General features: G+C 35.8%; 1 protein-coding gene across 5 annotated transcripts in view; it reads right to left on the minus strand.

Moving 5' to 3' along the window:
* ZRANB3 (zinc finger RANBP2-type containing 3) overlaps nt 1-19,124 on the minus strand; it is a 210,242-nt gene that overhangs the window by 121,687 nt on the left and 69,431 nt on the right. The window lies entirely within an intron of this gene.

The following is a 19,124-nucleotide window of genomic DNA, read 5'->3' on the forward strand; positions in this document are numbered from 1 at the left end:
GATGATATTAGAAATTAAGTCTTGTAACATTAGTAACACTTCAAACAATGATTCAATTTAATTAAACAAGAATTAATTCAGTTCCTAATATGTGTCAGGCACAGTATTCTGCACAGAAAGAAAAAAAAAACATAAATTGTCTCTAACCTCAGCAGGAACTAGTGGGAAACAACTTGAACTTGTATAGAGGTAAATTTAAAATACATGAAAAATTAATCAAAGTAATTTCAGGGATGAGGCTCAACTGGGGAATTCAGGAAATGTCTCCTATAGAAGGTGAGAGGCTTTTCCTGATCCCCCCTCCACAGGAGAGTTGTTAATGAGCTTTACCTTCTTATTTAGTATTATTTGGTATATTATTCATTTTAGTCCAAAGATAAAGAAACTCATATAATTAATAGCACATACAAGATAGGAATCTAGAAAAGAGTGGAATTTCAGTTTGGTTAACAAAGTTTTTTTAAACCTCCACCTTCTGGGGGCAGCTGGGTGGCTCAGTGGATTGAGAGTCAGGCCTAGAGATGGGAGGTCCTAGGTTCAAATCTGGCCTCAGACACTTCCCAGCTGTGAGACCCTGGGCAAGTCACTTGACCCCCATTGCCTAGGCCTTACCACTCTTCTGCCTTGGAGCCAATACACAGTATTGACCCCAAGACAGAAGGTAAGGGTTAAAAAAAACAACAAAACAAAAATCTCCACCATCTGTCTTTGAATCAATTCTAAGTATCTGTTCCAAGGCAGAGGAGTGGTTAAGGGCTAAACAAGTGAGGTTAAATGATCTGCCTAGGGTCACATAGGTAGGAATTATGCAAGGCCTAATTTGAACCCAGAACCACCCATCCCCAGGTCTGGCTTTCTATCTACCAAACCACTTAGCTGCCCCTAACAAATATGGTTTTTAAGATTTATTTTTCCAGTAGGAAAATAAGAACATTTCGATGAACTTCTGGTTTAAAAAAAGTCAATTTAAGTATTTAGTATTGTGAATCTTAAATTTTCTCAGACTCTACCTTGGAACATTATCTTAAGGTCATGGTTAAGGTTATTCCTCATTTAAACAATGGAGGTACTTGATCAGGAATGTATTGGGAACTCTAACATTACTCCACCCATACTTAGGCATACTTTAGGGGAAGATAAAGTTGTAAAACTCCTTAGTGAATAATGAAGGTACTTAACTCATACTTATAGTGAGGCAAAAGCCCTTAAGCTAGGTCTATTTTTAGATCTAATACAAAAGGGTGCTAAGTACCTATAAAGGCTAAATTAATCACTAAAAGGTCAGGCAACTGGCAAGGGGCAAGCTTAACAAAGAGGTGTGAAGTACTCAGAAGTTTTAGTCTACCCAGAGAAGGTGAGAACTAAAAACTAAGAATAGGCTGTCCTAGGAAAATTGTCTACTGTGATTGGTAGACATGAAAATTTAGGGGAGGTAACATGAGAAATTTCTCTTTAAAAGGAGCTGTCTGAACCAGTTCAAGGTAGTTCAAATTATTTCAGCTTTGGTAGCTGAATTGGAGGTCAGGAGTCAGAGGAGGCTGCTGGGTCTCTGAACATTAGAGTTTTGCTTGGAAAGATCTTGTGGTGAGTGATAAAAGACTCACTTAGTTTCTCTCTTAAAGAGAAAGGCCTAGGCCATTGGCCTAGGCCCTAGCCTTTTCCTACTATTTCCTCTTACTCTGTCTCTTTCCCTTTCCTTAATTCCTTCATTTATATTAATTAAAATCTCCATAAAACCCAGCTGACTTGGGTATTTCATATTTGGGAATTTTTCCCATAGCGACCACTTATTTTTTATATAAAATCAAGATACTAAAATTTATCTTTACAGTTTGGGCAATTCACAGTCTTGAAACCCATATTTTTGCGGTCATAGTATGTATGATCTTAGTAAGAATAAACCATAAAAAGAAAATTATAAGTTGAAACAATAAATTAAGAATGATGCAAAAATGTTTAATAATGAAAAAGATTACATAATTTCATGAAGAAAATTACAACCAAGCATATTAGAATGTGAGAATGGTTGAAAATTGCAAAATTAATAAAAGCCATATCAACAGAAAACATGGTTGTTATTTTTTATTACTTTGTTTTTAAACCCTCATTTTAGAGTCAATACTGTGCATTGGTTCCAAGGCAGAAGAAAAGTATGGGCCAGGCAATGGAGGTTAAGTGACTTGTCCAGGGTCACACAGCTAGGAAGTGAACCAAGGACCTCTGATCTCTAGTCTGATTCTCAATCCAGAGAGCCAGCTATCTGTCCTACAAAAAAAAAAAACATGATTTTTAAAAACTATATGATAACATACACCCTTCATAGTCTAACTTAGTCAGACACTTATGGAATACTGTGTTTAGTTTTATCTTATCTAGAAGGCCAGTGGTAAGCATACTATGATAGTGGCTACAATGGGAACAGGCCTTGAGATCATATCAAGCAAGGACTAAATAAAGGAATTGGAAATGTTTATTATAGAAAGAGAAGAATTTGGGGGAAGGATGTCTGATCCCTCTAAGTATCTGAAAGTACCTGAAGTATCATTTAATTCTGCAGAAAAGAAAGTAATGGGTACAACATACAGAGAAAAGACTTATGATCAAAGTTAATTAAAAAAAAAAACTTCCTAAAATTAAGGCTATCCAAAAGTAGAATAACACTGCCTTAAAAATAGTTGGTTCCCTCTAACTAGGAATCTGTAAAGTGAAGGCTAGAAGATTACTTGTGACCAGGAAGGACTCTTCTTCAGTTCCAGGCTAAATTAAATTGCTCAGAGCTCTTTTCTCCAGTTCATAGATTCTATGATTCCCTGGACTGTAAAAATATATCATTTTCAAAAGAGAATTTCTCTTCCCTCAACATTACAGAAAAAGTGGCTGGCCTGCTATTTCCTACATTCTTAACTCCTTCTATGGGTTTTTCCATGGGGGGTTCCCCAGGTCTGGAATATGCTCTTTCCTCACATCAGATTCTTAGCATCCCTAACTTTGCTCTTGGCCCAACTCAAATGGCTTTCCTCACCTCCACATCTGCTGGTGCTCTCTCCTGCCTTTAAATTATCTTGCATGCCTACATGTCTCCATAAGACGAATGCAAATATCTTGAGGGAAGGAACTATTTTTGACTTCTGGATTTATTGTTGCTTCAATTCATGACATATAGTAGATACATTAAAAACTGAAATGAATATAGTACTGTTGAGTACTATAAAAATATATTAAGGGGGGGGGGGGCAGCTGGGTAGCTCAGTGGATTGAGAGCCAGGTCTAGAGACGGGAGGTCCTAAGTTCAAATCTGGCCTCAGACACTTCCCAGCTGTGTGACCCTGGGCAAGTCACTTGACCCCCATTGCCTAGGCCTTACCACTCTTCTGCCTTGGAGCCAATACACAGTATTGATTCCAAGACAGAAGGCAAGGGTTTAAAAAAAAAAATATATATATATATATATATTAAGGAACACCACCAAATACAGAGAAACAAATAGATGGATTTTTAAAAGCTGAGCCACAAGCATTGACCATATACAGATGTAAAGAATGTAGCCATACTATATACCAAAAGCTAATAAGAAATGCATTATTTTCTGCTTGTGAATATTCAATAAAACTCCTTGAGAGTAGGTACTGATTTTTATTACCTTTTTTATTTCCACCTTCTAGCCCTGAGTTTGACATGTAGGAAGTACTTAATAAATGGTTGTTAAAGAAAACTGAATAGAACTTTCTTCCTTCAACCTTTCCAACCTTAAGTTGAAAGCTAAGGTTCTTGACTTTAGGAAAAGATCTAATGAAAAACAACAGCAACAAAAGGGGATATATTCAGGTAGGTCAGTGGATACAGAGCCAGGCCTGGAGACAGGATGTCCAGGATTCAAATATGGCCTCAGATACTCCCTAGCTTTGTGATCCTGGGCAAGTCACTTAATACATATTACCTAGCCCTTATGGCTCTTTTCCCTAGGAAATGATACTCACTACCAATTCTAAGAAAGAAGAAAAGTATTTTAAAAAAAAGTTAAGCTCTAATGTGAGTTTAATCACAATAAACTTAATCTTGGAAAGAAAAATCAAGATCAAAATAAAATTAATAATAATAATAATAAAGTTGGAAGGTAAGGAATTAAAGGTAGTTAGAGTGATTCCCCCAGTATTTTTACAATGTCTGGAGAAAACAGGTAGGCCATTAGCACAGTGGGTAGACCTCCTTATGAAAATTTAAGGAAAGACTGAAAAAAAGTCTCAAAGGATTGATATGTGGGTTTAGAGTGATCATTCAAAACAATGAGATTGCAGATCCATTTTGATATTAAATACTGAGTTTAACAGTTGAATTTGGTGACAAGAACATTAGTTTATACTTAGTTATTTGTATTACTTTAAAATATTGCATATTAAGTTTTGTTGTATTGCTTTAAAATGCTTTAATTTAATTTATGTATTATTTTCTGAAGCAGTTTTATATCTAATTTATACTGCTTATAAAGAATTTTATTTTCATTAAATGGGAATAACTGGCTATTTCAACTCAGTTATTTATACTAATGGAAAACCTATCTGATGGACAGTATATTCAAAGTTCCATCTGTTATTAATTAAAGAAAAAGTCATAGTGTTTAGGAAGGAATCATCAGCTTCTGTAGGCATGTTCTCCCAAAACATATCTTAATAAACAGAAAACATCAAATTGTGGTAACTCTGTCTGCTAATACCTTCTGATCTCTTGGACTTTAATTTCTAACCTATAATTACCCATGCTGCAGTACTTATCTCACCCTCGAATTTCTTCCCTGGGGTTCACATCATCCTCATCACTAATTGTATCATAAGGCCCACTATATCGAGGTGACCTCAGAAATGCTTGACAATCCACCATTCCATGCTTGTCAATATTTTATTTTCTTTCCTTGATACTTCACCTATGGGACCATTGTATTGTGCCATTTTTCCTGCCACCAAGAGTTTACTCTTTTCCCTACTCCTCTTCCACATCTGGAATATTAATCAAAACAGTTGTGCCATAAATTAAGGGAAAAGTTATGTCCATTAACTCTCCTATCACTTTACTCTCTACCAGCATTACTTTCCAAAACCCAATGATCCTTCCTAGTCATAATATATATTGTTTCTCCCTAAAGTTTCTTTTCTATTTGTATTTGCAATGCATTACATATTATAAGCACTAAATGCTTTTTAAATCAATTTTTAAAATTACATTTACATAAAAGGAGTTATAGAAAAAGAAATATCTAGGCTACAATTACCAGGGCAGTGAAATTAAGTAACTGTTTAGGACAACCAGTTCTCATCTTGTTCAGTCATGTCCTACTTTTAGTGACCCTCTTTTTTTTTAGTTTTCTTGGTAAAGATACTGGAATTGTTTGCCTTCTCTAAACTTGAGAAAAATTAGTGGAAAAAGTCAAAATCATGAAAGACAATTTAAAGAAATGTAAAATACTTAAAAGTACTAATAGATTTATGCTTACATTTTTTTGACTTGCAGCAACTTGCTACACCAGTCCAATTAGCCCCCTGTTACTGCTGGGTGCCAGGCAGTTAGTACCCAAATCAATCTTCAGTCCATCTGCCTTAAAATAAGGCTTTCTAGGCACTTACATCTTCAGGCCAAGATGAGATTCTCTTTCTTCTCAAACTCAACCCCCCACAATTTCTATGCTCCTGGACAGTCCAGTCTCTGGGGGTTCTCACTCTTGTCTCAAAGCAATAGGGAGGAGGAGTAAATGAGAAAGTAGACAAAGTTAATGGTCCAAGAAGAAGTGTCCTGAAATGAAATGTCTTATGTTTTCATTGTGGGTGGTAAACGGACTCTCCAGGCAATTTCAGAAAAGAATTTCAAATGACATTTTAGACAACTACAGCATACCAAGGTAATAATTCATTTAGCCACATAAGTGCTAGTATATTTGTTTAAAATTCAGCATTGATGCTTTATAGTCGCAATTTATTTAGTCCATTAAAATGGTCAGTAAAAGCAGTGCTCTCCTACACACAGGGCTTGTAATGGACAGCAATCCTCATAATGTAGCTGTTAATGCTTTTGAGCATTACTCATAGATTCAGTATCAAACCAAGTTCTGTGAATTTGACCACCATTCAAGTACAAGCTTTGAAGCTCTGGGCTATTGTGGAGACACAATGGCAGGAACAATATGAGGAATCAAAAGAATGGGAAATACAGTACAACGAAGGGCTAGTTCACATATTTGAAAAGGTTATTTTAAAAGACTTCCATAAAATTGAGGAGCTACAAATGCTGATGTTGTATCAGTTAAAAAAAAATCAGATAGGTTTAGAGTAACTTCATTTCTAATGTGATACTGGACCAAGGGAAAATGGCAAGGAATAAAAGTAGAAAGTGGTTCATTCTTTTTCTCTGTATTGTTGTGGCCTAGTGCAATGCCTAGAAACACAATGACAAAAAAGAGCGAAACAAAACACATTTTTGGATTTTTTCTTCTCCCTCTAATTCCCTGCCATCCTTGTAACAAATATGTGTGGTCAAGAAAAATCAATACACATACTGACTATATCCCAAAATGTATGTCTCATTTTACATTTGCCTCATTCAGGAGGTAGGTAGCATTATTCTGGAACTGCAGCTAATTGTTACAGATCAGAGTAGAAATTTGTTCTTACAGCATTGCTGTAATTATATAAACCATTCTCCTAGTTCTTCTAACCTTACCATGCATCAGATCATAAAACCTTCCCAGGTTCTTCTTAAATCATTTCCTTCATCATCTCCTATAAAACAATAGATTTCTATTAAATTTATACATAATTCCTTCAGTAATTTCCCAATGATTATTATCCCATTGATTTTCAATCCTTTGCCATTACAAAAAGAACTACTAGAAATATTTTTATACATATTGGATCTTTTCCTGTTTGATGGGTTTATAAGACTAATAATAGAATCAATGGGTGAAAAACCAGAGCTTCTCTCTTCTTTTATTCTCCCTCAGACACCTCCCACAAAGTAAGTGGGAGGTGTCTAAGAAAGTTGAGGTGGATAGTTCTGGGACAAGTAATCTCCAGGGGCTTAGATCCATTTCAAAATGCACACAGCTGTGTGATGCTGAAGAAGTAACCAAAATTCACTGGCTTTTATTCTTCTTTAGAAAAAAGGTTAACAACAATACATAATACGTGAAAAAATCTGAAACGATTCCCTCCTTCTTCACCATATCTCAAATTACATAAAAATTCCCCCCACTATCTATTCTATCATAGGTAGTCCTTCTTAGCAAGGCAAACTCCTCAGCAAATACTCTGAATCCCATCCCTCCACATTTTTGTGGATTTCCCACTCAGTAATCTTCAGTCCTTCTCAATCTACTGCATCCTTTGTTGCTGTCTATAAACATACCTATGCTCACCATGACTCACCTGATTCAGCCATCTTTCTAATTAAGAGAATATATCTCTTCCTCCTTTCTAGAATAAACTTCTTGACTAATATGGCAGTAAAAGAAAATGATTAATATTGGAAAGGATATGGCAAAATTGGGACACTAATGTATTGGTGGAGAGCTATGAATTGATCTAATCATTCTGGAGGGGAATTTGGAATTATGCTCCAAAGGGTATAAAATAACAAATGTCCTTTGATCTAGTAAAACCACTAATAAGTTAGTATCCCAATGAGTTTTTTTAAAAATGGGAAAGAACCTGCTTGTAAAAAAAGTATTTATAGCTGTTCTTTTTGTGGCAAAGAATTGGAAACTAAAGGGACATCCATCAATTTGGAAATGGCTGTACAAATTGAGGTATATGGTAGTGATGGAATACTAGGTGTACTATAAGGAATGATAAACAGGATGATTTCAGAAAGCACTGGAAGGACTTAAATGAACGGATGCAGAGTGAAATAAACAGTATTTGGAAAACACTGTACACTGTAACAGCAATATTGTTTAACAATCAGATATGACAGACAGCTACCATCAGCCATATAATGATCCAGAACAATTTGGAGGGATTTATGATAAAGAATACTATCCACTTCCAGAAAAAAAACTGTTGGAGTAGAAATGCAGATGAAAGCATATGATTTATCACTTGTTTATTTAAGTATGTGTTTTGGTTTTTTAAGTTTATTAACTTATAAAAATGAATAATATGGAAATGTTTTACATAACAATACATGTATTAACCCAGATTGAATTGTTTGCCAACTCCAGGAGGGGGGAAGGGAAGAAAGAAGGTAGACTATTTGGATAATATAACTTCAGAAAACTTTATGTGGGAATTTGTTATTATGTGTAATTTGTAGCAAATAAATTTTTTAAAAGGGGGAGATGGAGAAAATTTGGAACTATAAGGATGATATTAGAAATTAAGTCTTTTTCTATTAGTTTAGAAATAAGAAGTGAAGAAGCTGGCTTGAGAAAGAATAGGAGTTTGAAACAGAGCTGAGACAGTGTCAGTTTCAAATATTGACAGTGTGTAGGGGAGGGGTAACAATTTTTCTATGGGGGATAGACAGCTCCTAAGAATGAAATTGTGAAGACAAAGCTCAATGGTGTGATATATTGAGTATTGAGAATTGAGTATTAGTTGCAGTCATGTAAGAGCTGCAATGGAACCCATCTCCAACTCTGAGTTGTAATTGGGGGAAAAAGGAGGGGAAGGATAGGGAAAAGGAAGATTAGGAAGGGGGGGATGGAATTCCATGGGAACTGGAATGACCTCGAGGAATTGATGCAGAGCGAAAGGAGCAGAACCAGGAAAACATTGTACACAGAGACTGATACATTGTGGTATAACTGAATAGAAATTAGAGAAAGAAGGTTTAAACACTCAGAGACAGGAAATTCATTCCACAGACACTGCCCCACTGGGCAGTGCCAGACAAATTAAGGAACTATGATTGGTTCCTGAGGTGTGATGTGGAAGGACTAATGGATGGAGAAAACTGTGTGTAAGCAGGACTCATGGACTGCTCAGGAGCTCTTGAGCTCTCTCTCTTGTGCTGGTGGCCCTTTCAAAAGGGACTCTTGGACTCAGATTCCGATTCCCATTTGGATTCCGGTGGATTCTCAGAGACATTCCTGGGTTGGTGACTTGAGCTGAAGGGATTCTCTGGGACATCTGTCTAGAGATTGGAACATTGTTGGAGACCAACTTCATTTCATTGGAGCATCACTTAGGATAGGCTAAGGAGTTCTTTACCTCCTTCCTGCATTTTCCTCTCTTTATTGATTAAACTAAATTGATAAAGATACTAACAGCCTCATAATTTAATTTTAATCATTATAATTTGGATACCCCTTTTTAACTATTACAATGGTCAATTCTACTTTTCTAGTCTTTCTACAATTTAGTTCCCTACACATACCCCACAATCCAGTGACATTATTACAATTAATCTTCATGACATGTGTACCAGTTAGTCCCATGCCTGGAATACCCGATATCCTTGAATTCCACTTTGTCTCTTTTCTGGCTCTGCTCCCTACTAGTGCCATACTTCTAAAATTACTTTATATCTATCCTGCATTTGTCCTGCATGAAGCTATTTATATGTTGTCTCCTTCATGAGGTGAGGCTTTTTTTTTAAACCTTACCTTCCATCTTAGAATCAATACTTAGTTTTGGTTGAAGAATAGTAACAGTTAGGAAACTGGGATTAAATTACTTGTCCAAGGTCAGAAAGCTAGGAAGTATCTGAGACCAGATTTGAACCCAGCATCTCCCATCTCAAGGCCTAGCTCTCTATCTACTTATAGATATTCACTTAGCTTCTCCTAGTATGTGAGCCTTTTGAGGGTAGGGATTCATGTTATTGTATCCACTTAATGAGTGCTAAACTATATATAAAAAAGTTCAATAAGCCTTAACCCTCTAAATATATATGAATTATGAGAAAGAAATATGATAGTAGGAAAAGGCAGAATTTTCTAAGAGGAATGTTTTTTACACACAGAGAACTGAATGATGAACACAGAACTTTAAAAAGACATTCTGAAGATGAAACAAGAGAAGACACAGGAGGATGCCTACAACACAAGAGGTTCTTAGTAGAATAGTGTTCCACATGCAGGAAATCAGAATGAAGTGAGGCTGGTGAAAAAGTCAAGGATAACAAAAAAGGGATTTTATGGAGTAAATGGAGGGGGGATTAATATAAGATGACTGTCTAGTTAAAGGGCAAAACATAAATGATAACAGAAAGAAAGCACTGAGCATTCAGAAATGTCCAACCCTTAAGGTTGCTTCTGCTATTATAGTCAATGATAAGCCAGGAAAATGCTACAGATGTAGTTAAGATGGAGATGTGTACTAAGTGATTACATAGCTTCAGAACCAATCAACCAATTATTCATTAAGCAATATAATAAATACTGGAAATGCAAAGACCAAAAAAAAAATTCTTGCCCTCAAAGGGTTTTACATTCAATTGGAGGAAATAAATTGTAGACATATAAAATAGTACATAATATATGAGAGGAAAATATGAGGTAATAGCTTAGAAAGAATTATCTTTCTAAATTAAGCAAGAACAGGATGAAGGAAGACTGTTGATAAGGACAAAAGGGAGGAAAGGATTATTCATTTTTTTCTTTGAAAAATTTTATAATTTAGAATATTTTTCCATGGTTACCTGGTTCATGCTCTTTCCCTTCCCTCCTCCCACTACCCTCCCATAGCCAACAAGCAATTGCACTGGATTTTACATGTGTCACTGATCAAGACCCATTTCCATAATATTGATATTTGCACTAGGGAGATCATTTAGAATCTACATCTCCAATCATTTCCCCATCGACCCATGTGATCAAGCAGTTGTTGGAAAGGGTTATTTAAAGGAGAAACAAAATCAAAGATAAATCTCTGCTACTTCACAATATTGCCAAGTCAGTCAACCCTACCTCTCCTTAGGAGTCTTCAAAGTTGTCATACTTCCTTATACTGAAGGAACCTTGAAAAGCAGTGGGTTTCACTTTATGGAAAATAAAGTTAAAAAAAAGAAGAGAGGTTCCCTCATTGGAAAAGTAAGTGGGAATTCCTGTACAGGTACAGGTTAAAATCAATGATTCCTGAGATACACTATATTAAGACTCTAAGGGTATCACAATCAAATCACTACTTTCAAGGGGAAAAAAATAATTTAAAAAAAACTCTGGATTTATGTTCATTCCCTCCCTTCTTCCATCCTCACTCCCAGAGCTGATGAGCAATTCTACTGGATTATACATGTATCACTGATCAAGACCTATTTCCATATTATTAATATTTGCAATAGTGATCATTTAAAGCCAAAATCCCCAATCATATAGCCATTGAACCTCATCCCATCATACCGAATATAGTGCTACTTATGTAATTGGAACTCATATGTCTGCAGCAATTATAACATAAGAAATAAAATCATTAAAATGCAACTGAAATCTTATTAATTTGACAACTAATGATAGTCTTGGAGACTAGAAAATAAAACCTAATTCCTACCTCAAAGCAAAGAAAAGGGACACTAATAAAATTCTATGGAATACACTATAAGATGAGGTCAACATATTGGGTATTTTGGTTTTTTCTCTTATTACTCAATTAATAAACATTTTCAAAGTATATTAGTATATAAAATAATTCCAAGTATATCTAAGGTAAATACAAGGTAATGGAGCCACTAATAGTTAGGAATTCAAGAAAGATTTCTTGTAGGAAGTAATGGAAGAACTAAATTTCACTTTTTAAAAATATTTTATTTTTTCCAATTGCTTGATTAAAATTTGAGTTCCAAACTCTCTCCCTTCCTCTCTCTCCTCCTCCCTTGTTGTGAAGGCAAGCAACCTGATATAGGTTATTATATAGACAATCATGCAAAACATATTTCTATATTAGTCATGTTGTGAAAGAAGCCAAAATAAAGGGAAAAAATAGTTTGATTCAACATGCATTCTGCCTTTATAATTTTCTTCTCTGGAAATGGAGATCATTTTTTATGATAAAGATAAGCTAAATTTCAACATTTAAAGGAAACTAGGGATTCTAAGAAGAAAAGATAAAGAGGGAAAGCACTTCTAATCCATAAACAGCTCATACAAAGTCATGGACAAAAGAAATTGAATGGCAGTCAATAAACATTTATTAAGCAACTACTTTGTGCCAGGTACTGTGTTAAGAACTGGGGATTAATGCAAAAGACAGTTCTTGCTCTCAGGAAGTTCATAGTCTAATGAAGGAAACAACATGAAAATACACACACACACACACACACACACACACACACACACTTCACACAAGACAAATTGGAAGTAAGTTAGTCAATGGAGAAAAGACACTGAACGGAGGAGATGATAAAGGTATAATAGAGGCAACTTGCAGTAGATAGAGTGCTAGCCCTGGAGTCAGGAAGACTTTTCTTCTCGAATTCAAACTTAGCCTCAGAAAATTCCTAGTTGTGTGACCCTGGGCAAATCACTTCACCTTGTAGACCTCAAAACCTTGTTTTCTTGTGCTAGAGAAGGAAATGGCAAACCAGTCTTTGTCACCCTAGTTATCTTTCCCAAATGGGGTCACAAAGAGTCAGAAACAACTGAAAAACAACAAAGGCTTCTTATGGGTAAGGGTTTACCTGGGACTTAAAAGAAGAGATGAGGGAGGGGTGAAGAGGAGGAACATTCCATGCATGGGGGTCTGCCAGAGAAATGCTAAGTCATGAGAAGGGGGTCAATATCACTGGCTTGAAAAGAGAATACAGATAGAGTAAGATATAAAAAAGACTAGAAAGTGGTGGGAAGAGGGTTAAGGTTTGAATGTCAAACAGGATTTTACATTTGATTTTGAAGGTGACATGGAAACAATGGAGTTGACTGTATGTGAGTGTGACTTGGTCAAGCTTTAGGAAGATCACTTTGATAGGAAGCCTATCATCATCAATCAATAAACATTTTTTTAGCACCTACTGCACGAAGTGCTCAGAATACAAAAGACAATCCTAATCTTCATGCTCTTTTTCCTCCTACTTCCCTGTAAATTATTAGATGCATAAATAAAGCTTATTTAATTCAATAAGCATTTATTTTTTAAGATATATTTTATGCTACCTTAGTTCTTTACAACCCAATCTTGTGGCTGTAAATCAGAGTGTCATGAAGGTTAGTAGTACTCTCAACAGTTACTGAAATAAGAAGATAAGCAGTTCTATTTAAGATAAACTGATTTTGAGATATTTGTAGATATGTAATATGTCTGAAATGTCCTAAAAATAATTGACATTGAGTCTGTCTGTATGTCTATATAGGAATACTGGCATAGACATAAAAGGTGAATCTAAGAGCTAATAAAATCATTTAGATAAAGAAGAGTGCTAGGAAGTAGTCTGGGGGACATGCATGTAAAGGGAGTGAGGCAAAGATGATAGTCCAGGGAAGAAAATTGAGGAGTAACCAGCAGAAAACAGACTCATGAAAATCCTAGGAAGAGGGATAACTATCAAGAAGAGGATGTCCAATAGCAATTTATACTACAGAAAGGTAAAGAACAGAGAAGCCTTTAAATGACATTATAATCATGGATAATTATAATAATGATAATGAAAGTAATAACAAAAGCATTTATATAGAGCTGTAGAAAAATTGAAAAGTGCTTTACATATATCATTTAATTTTATCCTCACAACATCCTTCACAAGTAGATACTATTATTATCACCATTTTACAGATAAGGAAACTGAGGCTATATAAAAATAATAAGCAATGAATTTATTATGAATTATAAGCTGATTAGATACTCTACTTGCTATGATTACAAAGTATCTTCAGTTTATATCAGTGAAGTGAAACTTCTCTTCAGAGCCAGGCTCAAAGACACTAAAGAAGATTCTTGTTATATAAAAATAAACTATTTATTGAAAATATAAGTATAAAAAAGGATTTCTAACTCTAAGGGATTCGAACTCCACCCAAATAAAACTCCATGATTCCTCAAGGAACTGTTTCCACAGGTGATCCTTCCTGATCTGACTAATCCCAGTTTTCCCTATTTCTACAATAATCCAAACACTATGATCCTTATATGAAGTATATGATTCTTAACTTTGTCTCCAAGTTATAAAAATAACAAAGGTCAGCTGGCTGAGCCTTAGCAAAAACCAAGTTAGGACTCTGAGTCTTAGCATACTCAGAGTCCAAACCAAAGACCAGGTCTTTCTTTCTCCTTCTCAGATAAAGAAACAATTCATGAAACAGCAATAGACAGTCACTGGTGTTTCCCAAGTTGGAAGAGGAAAATCACTTAGCTCCTACAGGTTTTTCCCTCATTTCTTTCTACTGCAGACAGTGAGGAGAGAGAGAAAATAAGATGTCACCTGCTCCCAGAACTCAGAGGGAAAAACTGCCAGAGACCAACTGCCATAGAAAAATTGTTACTCCTCCCCCACACACTATGAGCATTTGAAACTGACACTTTCTCAACTCTATTTCAAACTCCAATTCTTTCTCAAGCCAGCTTCTGTACTTCTTAACTCTAAACTACTCTTACAAGACTTAATTTCTAATATCATCCTTATAGTTGGCAGAAGTTAAATGACTTATCCAAGATCCCCCAGATGTGAAATTTAGATTACTCCACCCTACTTAGATCTTACTTTATGGTGAAGATAGAATTGTAATCTCCTGATTGAACAATGAAGGTACTTAGCTCTTACTTTATAGTGAAGCTAGAACTTTAAGCTACAATCTATTTTTAGATCTAACTACAAAAAGGTGTTCAGTACCTATAAAAGGTAATCACAAAAAGGTTAAGTAATTAACAAAAAATGAACTTAACAAAGAATTGTTAAGTAACTCAAAAAAAGATGTAATCTAATCAAAGAAGATGAGAACTAAAGAATGGGCAGTCCCAGAGAAAAGTGTCTGATGTGATTGGTAGATGTGAAAATTTAGAGGAGGGGACACAAGAGTAAAAGGTCTATAAATTTTGCATCACTGGCTCTCTCCAGTATCTTTGTGGGCAGAGAGGTGTCTGGTGGCAGCGTGCTGGGCATCTTAGCGTGGCTACAGCTATTGTCTGGTTTGGTGGTGATTTTTCTGGCTGAGTTTTCCTCCTTTACTTTTGTGAATTTCAAAACTACTCCACCCTATTCAGACCATTCTTTAGAAGATCGGATTTAGCTATTTCCTGATCAATAATAATAGAGATACTTAGAATAACAGAATCAGGTCTTGGAAACTACAATCTCCACCCTACTCAGTGTAACAAGATTAGGAAGGGCTACAGCAAACTCAAGATTTAATTATTTGAGAATATGGCCTTCAACAGACATGTGCAAAAAAAGGACAGATCTCTGGGCAGTCCTAGGTCAAGCTAGAGCCACCATTGGCACATGTGAGATGTAGGAAGTGAGGTAGAGAACAGCCTCTGGAGCTCTTGGGACTTCCTGTGAAGAGGGCTAGAGTTAGTTTGAGGCTGGTGCTTGGAGCTGAAGGAGCCCCGGACTGCTTTCTTTCAGATTGGTCACGTGAGTGATAAGGACTGATCCCCTTTCTCTGCCTTGGCTATCCAAGGCCTTAAAGCCCGCTTTGGCTCAGCCTGAGCCAGAGTGGGGTCCGAGTTAAACCTCTTTCCTTCTCTCCCTTTCCATTCTCTCTCCCTCTCCCTCTAATACTTTCTTCCTCCTGTTGTAATTAAAAACACCATAAAAATTTGGCAGCTGACTTGAGTGTTTCATTTTGGAATACATATGTGAATTCCTTGGCGACCTTAAATTAATATATATATCAGGCTTTTAAAGTGATTTAAATATCACACTTTCCAACTTAATCCTCTTAGAACCTCTAATCTTCTTCAGAGACTTAGTGATGGAGATCTTGAACTCCGCCTGGCACAAGCCAGGAGGGAGAAATCCTATACACTCTTCCCTCTTTCTCCTTAAAACCCTTCCCTCTACATTAATTAAAATTACCATAAATTTCCAGACTGAATTGGGTATTTTATTGAGATTTTTCCCTGGTGACCAATTAATTTAAATTTTAAGTCACCACCCTAAAATTATCGTTACACAATTAAGCAGTGTTTGAAGATGGATTTGAATTAAGTTATTCCTAACTTAAGGTCTAGCAATATATCTACCATACATTTCCCAACTTTCTCCTTAATGCCAATGCTGTGATTAATCCAGAATATATCTTGTTTATATGCAGTTTCCCCCCATTAAACTGTGAGCTTTTTGAGATTAGGGACTATCTTTTTGCCCTTTCTTTGTAACCCCAAAAGTTAAATCCATGCTGACATTCATTTATGAGCTATTCTGTAAAATTTATCCAATCATTTAATAGCAGAGACCTTGAAGACTTCAGTTTAAAAGAAAAAACTCTGAAACTAATGGACAAATAACTCTGTGATAACAAATCTATTTGGGAAGCAGGTTCTACATATTTATAACAAAGTTTCTATTTCTCTTTATTTTCAAAGCATTTCAATATGTACAAGCGCAAAGTATCACTATTGTTCTTAATGGAGTAATCAAAAGCATCATTTCTTAGTAAAATTTAGAATCCAATCTGGAATTAGAAAATAACAAATTTATATTTCTACGAGAAATGAAAAAAGGATAATAACTTATTATAATAAGTACTGAAAATTACATTTTTACTTGCAAAATCTATCTAAAAAGACATCAATTTATCAAACTTTTTATGAGTTATAAAAATATCTACATCATCATATAGAGAGGTCTAATTTACTATAAGAAAATATGACATTTGTGATGGCATTTCACTATATCTTCAATATTAGAAATACTTTTAAATGACCTTTAAAGTTAATAGACCAATTTCTAAGAAACAATTAATATATGTGAAAAAGGCTTTTTCTCTTATTTTTTAATTTTTATTCTACTTTTAAAAACACAGGTCATATTCTAACTAAATAATTATCTAACTTGTCTACTGAACACATTAAGCCTTGAAATATAATGATATTGTCCAAAAAAACTGATAACAAGAGAGAAAACCATGGGGTTATATAATTTGGAAACAGTAGAGATTATTAAGCCTATCATCATTTTTTAAAAACTGCTACATAAAACAATTATTTTTGATCATAGATCCACTTTTTTTATTCTTTCTTACAGATTTTTTTTACTAATTCTTTTTTGTTGCCTAAATAAAAATTCCCAGGTATCTTTGTTCCTCTCCTCTACACACCAGAAAAGGCATCACTTAACAAAAAAAAATTATATACATATATAAATTATGTCTTTCATGTTTCTATTTATCATTTCTTTCTCTGGAGGCAGACATTCATGAACTATTCTTCAAATATTAGTTCTGTGCCTATATATAATGTGAGGTTCTACTCATTTCACTCTTTATAATTTCATGTAAGTCTTTGCTTATTGTTTTGTTTTTTAAAAAACCCTTACCTTCCATCTTGAAATCAATACTGTGTATTGGTTCCAAGGCAGAAGAGCGGTAAAGGGATTGGCAATGGGGGTTAAGTGACTTGCCCAGGGTCACACAGCTGGGAACTGTCTGAGGCCAAATTTGAACCCAGGACCTGCCATCTCTGGGCTTGGCTCTCAATCCACTGAGCTTCCCAGCTTCCCCCTCCTTATTGTTTTTTGGTCAGGGAGTCTGATTTTCCTCAGCTGACAAGAGAAGCTGAGAAGGAGCTGGGCTTCTTGCCCTGTGGTCAATGTTGTTGCCTGTAGTTTATTGCTGCTTTTGCCCCTTGGAGCTCAATAAGGGAGGCTCTCAGATGAGTCTGTGGAGGAGAGGTATTGGAGCTTGAGCTTCTCTGCCCTCTGAAGGCTTATTATCTGCCCTTCTTGATGAGATTCAGCTAGGATGGAGGAGCTGATCTGCAAAGCTGGCTGTGCCCTGAGGCCAAAACCTCAAGAAGATGGGGGTGGTAGTGGGGGGTGTGGGGGGAGAACAAGATGAAACATTTCAGCTGACACTGGGCTGCCTGCTCTGTGCTTCTCCTACTGCCTCTACGCTGCCTGTATTCAGTGCCCTGAGCCTGGCACAGCTTTGCCGGTTAGGTTCTCCCTTTGGACTACCACCCTTGCTGGTCCAGAGATTCCAGCCACTGCTAGAGGCTCAATGCTATAGGTGGGGGAGGGGTCCTGGGACCTTCCTTTTTCCTTCCCCTTAAACGCCAGTGTTCTAGAGTTCAGGCTTGGGGGGGGGGGGGGGGGCTTACCTTTTAAGTTGGGTCCAGGAGCAGTGTTCCCTAGCTCTGTCCTGTTGTTTGATTTGGTTTTCAGTCCCCTGGAAGCTCTGTGTTTTTGATTGGTGAGGATGGGCTTATGGAGGTCTGAATTTTTGCTGCCTCTTAAGCCGCTATCTTGACCGGAGTTCCTTATTGTTTTTTTAAATTAACCTGATCATCATTTTTTATACTGTGGTAGGATTCCATCTCAATCTGCCACAACTTGTTCAGTAATTCTATATTTGATGGACATCTCTGTCCATTTCCAGTTTTTTTGCCATCACAAAGAGAGTTCCTATAAATATTTTAGAACATATAGGACCCCCCCCCCCATCTTCTTGGAAACAGATTCAACAAGTTATTGTTGGGGCATAGGAGAGATTCTTAATCTTTTTATCCCTCTGAATAGAATAGAATCCCTCTAGCATTCTAAGGAAGCCCATGTGGATCCCTCCTCATAATAATATTCTTTAATTCATAAAATGAAATTATGGGATTCCAGAGGAAACCAATTATGAAGTACAACTATAAAAATATTAAAAAATGAGGCAATTTCAACAAGCCTACATTAAGAAGACCTGATTTATTTGAAAAGCTGGAAGGCACGTTACCACAACTTCTTGATTTTAGAGAGGAGGAAACTAAGGTCAGGAGTGACCAAATGGTTGGTCCAAGGTAGCATAAATGACAAGTAGCAGAGATGAGCTTTGAACCTACCTTCTGATACTCCATATATGGATTGCCATACATAATTTTACAATGAACGTCTTAGAGGAGAAATGATAATAACAAAATTCTCTCTTAGAGCCCATATTTAAATCATGTTGTACATTAAGATTCTATGAAAAAGTCTGTGAAATTTTATGATATAATTCATTAGTTCTTAAATAACATTGTAAAACATAGAATTATTGATGTTGATATGAAACATTAGAATAAAGA

The sequence above is a fragment of the Monodelphis domestica genome, chromosome 4, assembly GCF_027887165.1.
Source record: "Monodelphis domestica isolate mMonDom1 chromosome 4, mMonDom1.pri, whole genome shotgun sequence".
Classification (NCBI taxonomy): Eukaryota; Metazoa; Chordata; class Mammalia; order Didelphimorphia; family Didelphidae; genus Monodelphis; species Monodelphis domestica.